The sequence below is a fragment of the Telopea speciosissima genome, chromosome 5, assembly GCF_018873765.1.
Source record: "Telopea speciosissima isolate NSW1024214 ecotype Mountain lineage chromosome 5, Tspe_v1, whole genome shotgun sequence".
NCBI lineage: Eukaryota > Viridiplantae > Streptophyta > Magnoliopsida > Proteales > Proteaceae > Telopea > Telopea speciosissima.
The window spans coordinates 25498202-25507010 of record NC_057920.1 but is presented as its reverse complement, the minus strand read 5'-3'; the positions used below and the strand labels follow the sequence as shown (position 1 = coordinate 25507010).

Below are 8809 nucleotides of genomic sequence, written 5' to 3'. Positions count from 1 at the left end.
CATCCTCCAATTGTTTAACTTGGCTAGTTCGATCAAAACCCTAAAGAAGAAATATCAATCTCTGAATGAGATCGCTAAACTTATCTATAAGGATGCGATGAGTATTTTCTATAGAGAGAAAGAGAGTGAAACATTAATCTCCGTAAAAGGGAAGATGAAAATTTTCTTACAGAGTATTAAGAAAGAGTTGTATGATGCAGAAGAACTGGATGAAGAATGCAACAATGTAAGAGATGCTACCATGATCAAACTCAAAAACCTTAGTGAAACTTTCAAAGCTTAGAAGATCATTTGGAAAATGCATTGGCCAATTGTGAAGAAGTATGAATCATATTTTATAGCCAAACATTTTTGTTCGATATTCTTAGAGATATTGCTTCGAAATAATTTATTATCTGATACGTGTGTGCTAATTTTATTGTTTTCTTAATATATATATATATATATATATATATATATATATATATATATATATATATATATGCCAAACATTTTTGTTCGATATTCTTAGAGATATTGCTTCGAAATAATTTATTATCTGATACGTGTGTGCTAATTTTATTGTTTTCTTTATATATATATATATATATATATATAAAATAAATTTCTAATTAACCATACTGATATTTTATCTTTGTTGGTTAGTTATAGTTTTTAAATGCATATGTAAATTTTGCCAAAATGGTATAGTTTGTTGAGAGGTCAAAAGTTCAATTCAATCTTATAATAGGTTCGGATGGTACGCTTTCAGCAAAAACTGAAATAGTTATTGGTCTTGCTGCTAGTGGGTTAAATATGCGTCATCGACGAGGAAGGCTTTCAAAATCTAAGATGGAGGCTGTCACTTCCTCTAAGGTCCCTTCAGAATGACTAATGAAAAAGAGATTATGGTTCCCTAATTGTTCTACTCTTTTTGCATGATGAAACAGTTTTTTTGTTTGGGTCACACCAAATTTAAATATTTTTTTCATCTTTTTTGTCCTATGTTTTCGAAAAAACAATTATGTTTGATATGAATGTTAAAGAATTGAATGCATAGAAGATCGAACAAACTGCTCCAATCGTTTGATGAATAGTATAACACAAAATGAAAATGGCCTTATTGGTTTGGGACACAGTGGAGTCTTATAAAATACTCAACACCCTATTCTTAATTAATATTTTTTTATTAAAGCAATAAGTCGATTGACTTTATTAATCGGTCTGCTGCTTATGGTACAAGCACTTGGGTCAGACTACCAAGACTACTGATATCAATAATCGGTCATCCAATTGAATATTATGGTATAAGCACTCGGGTCTATGTTTTTTAGAATTTTATTTATTATAAATTCTTCCCAAAACTCTTTTGTTTTTTTAATAAATATTCGTAAACGGTCTACTGTATTAATCAATCAGAGTTCTGTAAACTCATATTATAACAATACATAGTTTAAAGTGTTTTTGTCATCGTCTTTCAATCCAAAATATTTCAAAACAGATTCTTTCTCTTTATGCATTGCTCTTTCAATCCCGTTAAACATTTAATCTTTTAACTCTTCAACCTGTCCTCATTGATCATTTAATTAGTAGTTGCGTATGGATCTTAGGGGTCTTAGGGTTTCTTTGGGTTTTTTCTATTGAACATTAATAGTTGTTACATGGGTACTAGGGGTCTTAAAGGTCTTCTTATTAATTTTACATGCGTAGTTAGTAATTGTGTATGGGTCTTAGGGTTTTTTTTATGAATTTTATATATGTAATTAGTAGTTGTGTATGGGTCTTAAGGGTTTTAGGGTTTCTTTGGGTTATTTCTATTGAACAATTAGTAGTTGTTGTATGGGTATTAGAGATCTTTAAGGCCTTAGGGTTTCTAATGAATTTTATATATGCAATGAGTAGTTGAGTATGGGTCTTAGGGATCTTAAAGTATCTCATGTATTTTCTATATATAGTCCATAGTTGTCTTAGGGTTTCTTAGTGGTCTTATGATTTCTAATGTATATATATATATATAATTAGTAAATGCATATTGGTCTTAGGGTTTACTACTTATTTTCTATATGTAATTAGTAGTTGTGTATGGGTCTTAGGGTTTCTAATGGTTTTTTCTATACCATAATTAGTAGTTATGTATGGGTATTAGGGGTCTTAAAGATCTTTGGGTTTCTTTTGAATTTTTTATGTATGTTATTAGTAATTGTGTATGGGTCTTAGGGGTGTTAGGGTTTCTTTGGGGGATTTTTTTATTGATCAGTTAGTAGTTGTTGTATGGGTATTAGGGGTCTTAAAGGTCTTAAGATTTTTAAATATTTATTTTATATACGTACGAAATTGAAATGTGATGATACTCCCTCTAGAAAAGCTTAAAAATAGGAGAAAATTGAAATGTGATGTATATCATACATGAGAAATAAGGATTAGGAGTTCAGTCAAAAGAAAATATATCCTCTAAAAGGACGAACCTCTAGCCTTCTAAACCCCTCCCTTTAATCTACAGAACAGGGCTTCAACAGAGACAAGGTCAAATATTCTATTGTGGCTTTCAAATCGATCTAGTCTTGCAGAGTCAAGATCGATTTGTTTCCATGGACAAGAAAGCAGAAACGAATGAATAATTGAAAAAGTCAAGTTACAAAACAATAAGAAAACAAAAGGATACTAGTTGTTTTTCTCCATATGGACCCTCATTCGATTAGTAGATTTCATCTTTTAGAAGCACACTAGCAAATTATATTGTAAGAATAAATAAGCTGAATTTCTTATCAATGGTAAAAATTCAAATTTTCTGTGAATAAGCTCATGTTGATGAAAAATATTAAATCTATACTGTGTAGCATTATTATATAAGCTTGACATCTAACTCTAGAATATTCAAAGAGAACATGTTTTGAATCTAAGATACCATGTTATATTTTTTTTATTTTTTTTATTTTTTTTTTATTTTTTTTTACAGTGGACAATCATGTCTCCATTTCTACTGTCAGTGACAATGTCGCATCGGCATATAGAAGCCAACTTGATGCTCAAAACAAGGAATTGTTCCTTCCCTTCCGTTGCTTTTGCACGAGAAAAAATGTGAGTATCAAAGATCTATTCTTGTAATTCTTATTACTGGGATTCAGAATATTTGTCTACTGTCTCTCATGGAGGGATCGGGAAGAGGGTTCGGGAAGGGATGAGGGAATAAAAATACAAACATAAAGTACCACAACAATAAAAATTGCAGCAAGTACACTCAATACAACTTGTGACCCATCAGGGCATACCAAGGAGAAAATTAGAAACTTTGATATATATCTTTTTGCATATGTTGTTTAATATTCTCACATTTTGACTTTTGAACATACACAAGGTACAATGCAACAATGTCATTATCGAAAATATGGATGTAGCAAAAGCCAATATCGAGTATGTCTCCCATTCCGCAATTGAGAATTTGGTTGTTAGTGCCTCAACAAGGAATGCATTTCTCGTAATATTCTGCTACTCACGCCAGCAGAATATGTTGATTCTCAGGGTCGCATCCCACAAATGAAATAGAACCACTGACCTACCCATGATGGACCTATTTTTATAGGATATATTCTCATATATAAATTGCAAAGAAACCAAACAGTTCATTAACAATTCCTGGATAAAAAAACTATTATAACCAAAACTCCATAATATCAAAATTAAAATAGGGAAACATTTGGAGAATATCTAGATCAACTCATAGTGGCAGCAACGGTAGTACTACTACTGATAATTAGAGCATTCACTCCATTGTCCTGAAAAGAGCTGTAGTTTACATGAGATTATACACCCCTTAGCTCAACAAGACAGTCTCATAGCATGTGCATTTGCAAGTGTGCATATATCAACAAAGTTAAATTTTTACCATGGAAAGCTTTGATCACAAAAGATTCAAGAGTACAGACATTCCCGAAAGCATATCAAAAGGAGCACCAGATTTTCGCATAGTGTATGTCATCTCCAAAGGTAAGCTCGCATCTGTCCGATCTACCTCATCCTGCACCAACCATCTCCCCACTACAGAACCAAATGCAGATGCAAAACCAAGCCAGCAACCTAGAACAATCGGAGTCACAATTCACCAATAGTATGTCAAAAGAAGCCCTAATGAAATCCTTTGAGCCCTCTCCCATGCATGCTGAAATAGATCACATTATGTAAATCATGTATATCATGAATTGATGTGAAAGGAATTAACTTTAACCTTAGTGCATAGGTACTGATGCATGTCAATTATCAAAAAAATCTTAATTGGAGGCCATTGAATTTTGGGTTGCAACTCCCACCATGCAAATGTTTCTGCACTACTAAAGACTGCAAGTGTGAAATGAAAGTAAAAATATAAAAATCAACAAAGTGAAAAACCATGGTTTAGTTTGCTATAATGTGCAAGAACCACAGTTTGGGACTGACTTGATCTTCGCCACTTGAACCAGGTCACCATTTAGCAGAGGAAGGGGTCCAACTGAAAAATCTTATGGGGACCTCCCAACTCTGGATACTGACATGTCATTTGTGAGCTTTGGTAGGCCAAGCATAGACCATATGTTCCCTTCTCTCTATGACCACCTGGAGTCTGGTTGGACCCCACGACTGTCAACAAGTTTAGACATTGAAAAACGAAGCTTCGAAATATTATGACCAGGAAACAAGTCAGCAAATGATTACCAATTTCAAGAGTTCTCAACTTTCTCCCAAGATAGTGGAGGATCATCATATTCATCATCACAGAACATGGTAAGGAACCCTAACAACCTATGATACATTTATACTGCATCTGTACAATTACTTTGGATGCAATATATCAGTAAGAGAAGTTTTATGCATGATGTTTTCCACAATACCCAATGAGCTTTAGAAAAGTTGTTCAATGGATGAGTTGTGAGGACCATATGCACAGAGGAAGCAGGACCCATCATTCTTTAAAAGACCCACTTTGATCTTTTCCTACAGAAATCAGTTGTCAGTGAATGGTTGCATACATTAAATTCAACATAGACTTTTTTCCCTGACTCATTAATGCAATTGACTGGGGCTCTAAGGACCATCCTATCAGGTCAAACTTTTGGAGCAAAGATCTCCTAGAAGGGTACTAGCAATTAATTTTCACTACAAGGTCACAAATCTCTTGCCGAATAGGGCAACCTTATTAGAAATTGCCCATAGTCAAAGTTTTGACCCACAATAAGTAGGTTCAACAGGACTAAAATTGAAGAAAAACAAAATAAATTAGAGAAGCAACCTTGCTACCAGAATTTCAATCAAATTTCTTCATTCACATGACTTTTGACTTTTTTCATGTGTATCCACAATTCAATATTTAGGAGTGGCACGTCCAGGAATAAATTGGAGCCCCTTATATCATAAACTCAGTTCTCTTTGTCTCTCTCTCTCTCTCTCTCTCTCTGTGTGTGTGTGAGTGTGTGTGTGTGTGTGTGTTAATCCTCAACAAATAATGATTATTAAATGCTTTCTTAAATTAAGAAAAACTCTAGGAAAGGGGAGAGGAGATGGAGAAGAATCCCATCGTAAGTTGATGCTCTCTTTGTTTCAAAAAATCTTGGATTCATCTGAGAGACAAATGAGTTCTTTCTATGTAGCACCAAATAAAGCAAAACATATCTGTGTCTCGACCCTTAAAAATAAGGCCTAAAGAAATATACTAACCAGATCCCGCCTTTCCATAATTTAATAGCTTAGAAAATAAGGCTGAGACCAATTAAAACTAGCTATAACCAACCTAAAAAGACTTTCCACAAGAGGAAATTATAGAATCTACATAGTAGCTATGTAAATGCTACGAGCCATCTCGAAGGATATAACACTAATAATAATTCTACCATTAAGTGTTAAACCCATAAGTTTTTTGATCAACTCGAAAGGTAGCTGAATGGTTTCGTGAAGGCACCAAAGTGAGCTAAATGATAAATCGATAAGAGTTTTGATCGATTGAAAGGTAGCTGAAAGGTTTCGTAGAAAGCACCAAAGTGAGCTAAACGCGCAAGTCCTGACCTCTAAAAATATGGTTAAGAAAATTAATAAAATAATAAACCTTTTAATCAGCATGACTGGAATAGTTCCAAATTCTCTAAGGAATAGATGGATTGTTAGGTCTTGGGATTTGAATGTTCAATTTTCTATGATGGCTACTCATCCAAACTGAGGAAGGGTTGTTTGTGTGGGTTTAATTGTATTATAGTTTTCTCTTTTTTGACTCCCATCCAAGGGAGTCTCCTTTGTAAATCTTTTGTGCTTTGTTGAATATATTTCTTCTATTCATCCCAAAAAAAAAAGGCTTTCTACAACAGAATGATATGAATCGGCATGGGCCAGGTAAACATTACTGGTTAGCTTGATCCTAACAATAATAAGAAAGGTACAGCTAAGGAATAGCTTATCGGCTTTGATAGTTTCTTATATGGTTTTAGCTTGACTCATTGACGATTGGGTTTAGCAACTGGATGCCCCACATCATAGGTTGTCCACATTCAATGCAATTGGCTTTGAGATTATTTTAGAAAATATTTAGGTCATCCTGCTCCACATAATCACTACTTAATATTTTTAGAGTAATTTATGTTGTCACAGCCTGAATTCCTACTAGAATATTCTGCAATTTATGACTATATGTAAGTGTGTGAATATTTGAACATGAATAAATCATTGTTGTGTGAAATACTTCGACCATTATAGTAACTTTTCTTGAAACTAATAGGAAGATGTTGAAGCTGATATGAGAAGGCTGAAGCTAGAGCTCAAACAAACAATGGATATGTACAGTACAGCCTGCAAAGAAGCACTCACAGCAAAACAAAAGGTATTAAGAACCTTTATCTGTTTTGTGCATTCAATGACTCATGGTTATTTCTAAATTACAACTTGGGTGTGCTATATAGGCAAGGGACCTCCATCGCTGGAAAATGGAAGAGGAACAGAAATTTGAAGAGGCATAGATGGCCGAGGAAGCTACACTTGCAATTGCAGAGAGGGAGAAAGCTAAGTGCAGAGCAGCCATCTAGGCAGCTGAAGCATCACAAAGAATTGCAGAACTGGAAGCACAAAAGAGAGTGAATGCAGAGATGAAAGCCCTCAAAGAGTCAAAGGAGAAGAAGAAGGTGCTGGATGCTCTTGCACATTTTGATGTTAGGTACAGAAATACACTATTGAGGAGATTGAAGCAACAACGAATTTTTCATTGAATCTAGAAAGATTGAAGAAGGTGGTTATGGACCAAGACATAAATGTTATCCGAATCATACACCGCTTGCAATTAAGGTTCTCAGGTCCGGATGCAGCACAAGGTCGGTCACAGCATTACAGGAGGTAATGAATAAGTAGTATCTCTTGAATTTGATATACACATGCAATGAATGCATCATAGGTTTTATAACAACACTTAATGATGATTTTTGTTTGTTACCCCCCCCCCCTAAATGCATGCAGGTTGAAGTACTAAGCTGCATACGCCATCCAAACATGGTTCTCCTTCTGGGAGCCTGCCTAGAGTATGGGTGCCTAGTCTATGAATACATGGCCAATGGAAGCCTAGAAGACTGTCTCTTCCAGTGAGGAAACACTCCATTTCTTTCATGGTAGCTTAGGTTCCGAATAGCAGCAGAGATTGGTACTGGCTTGCTCTTCCTCCACCAAACCAAGCCGGAGCCACTAGTGTACCTTGATCTAAAACCTGCTAACATCTTGCTTGATCGCAACTATGTTAGCAAGATTAGTGATGTTGGGCTGGCGAGGCTTGTCCCTCCTTCTCGCTTTCCGATACCATAACACAAGACCGTATGACATCAACAAATGAACTTTCGCTATATAGATCCTGAGTACCAAAAAATAGGCATGCTTGGCATAAAATCAGATATCTACTCCCTCGGTATAATGCTTCTACAAATCATATACAGTGCAAGCCACCAATGGGCTTGACACACCATGTTCAACGAGCTATTGAGAAGGGAACGCTTTGAGAGATGCTAGACGCCTGAAGTGCCTGGACGCCATTTGAAGAAGCATTGAGATTTGCTAAGCTAGCACTAGGGTGTACAAAATTAACACGAAAAGACCGGCCAGATCTTGGCAAGGTTATCTTGCCAGAACTCAATAGACTTCGAGAACTTGCTGAGGAAAACATGCCAATTATAGTAGGAAGTAGTCCATCGCCCACCCACAGCCAAGTTTCAATGCGCCATGTAAGTTGAAATGCAAATTTATATATTAATGGCATAAGTGGAAACCCAATGAATGTTTATTGGAGTAGCTTTGAATTAGTTACTAGAAACCAAAAAAATGAAACATTTGGAAAAAATCCTAGAACATCAAAACAAATGAAACTCTTTGTGGACAAACTTAAAAATGCTTGTTGAACCGGGAATTATAAAGACTTATACTTTTATCTTCTTGATAAAATCATGCTCAGATGAACAATACATCTTGAAGACCTTATAAATTATTGAGAAAATTTTCTGCAGGAAGTGATGAGTGACCCTATTCTTCCACACTTTGGATATGATAGCTCAAGGAGTCGATCAAGTGGATCATCCATGCCTAGAAGACGATCAAGTTTGAACTGAGACGAATTGGAAAAGAAAAATGAAACTAGAGATTTAATGTTTTGATGTTTCATGGAAGCTCATCTTACTTTTCTGAATCACAGTTCCAGAGATGTGAAATCAAACGGAATTGGACAAGCTTTTCCCACTAATAATGGTGTAGGAAAATCTGAGTTGTGGAGTGGAAACAATTCCTCATCATACATGTAGAAATTATAAGGCTGGCCTAGTTGGATAGAATACTTTTAATTCTCTTA

At 35.0% G+C, this 8809-nt stretch overlaps 1 pseudogene; it reads left to right on the top strand.

Annotated features, from left to right (window-relative positions):
• The window catches only part of LOC122662905, a 19381-nt pseudogene extending 10784 nt beyond the window's left edge, over window positions 1-8597 (top strand).
• The last annotated feature ends 212 nt before the right edge of the window (window positions 8598-8809 follow it).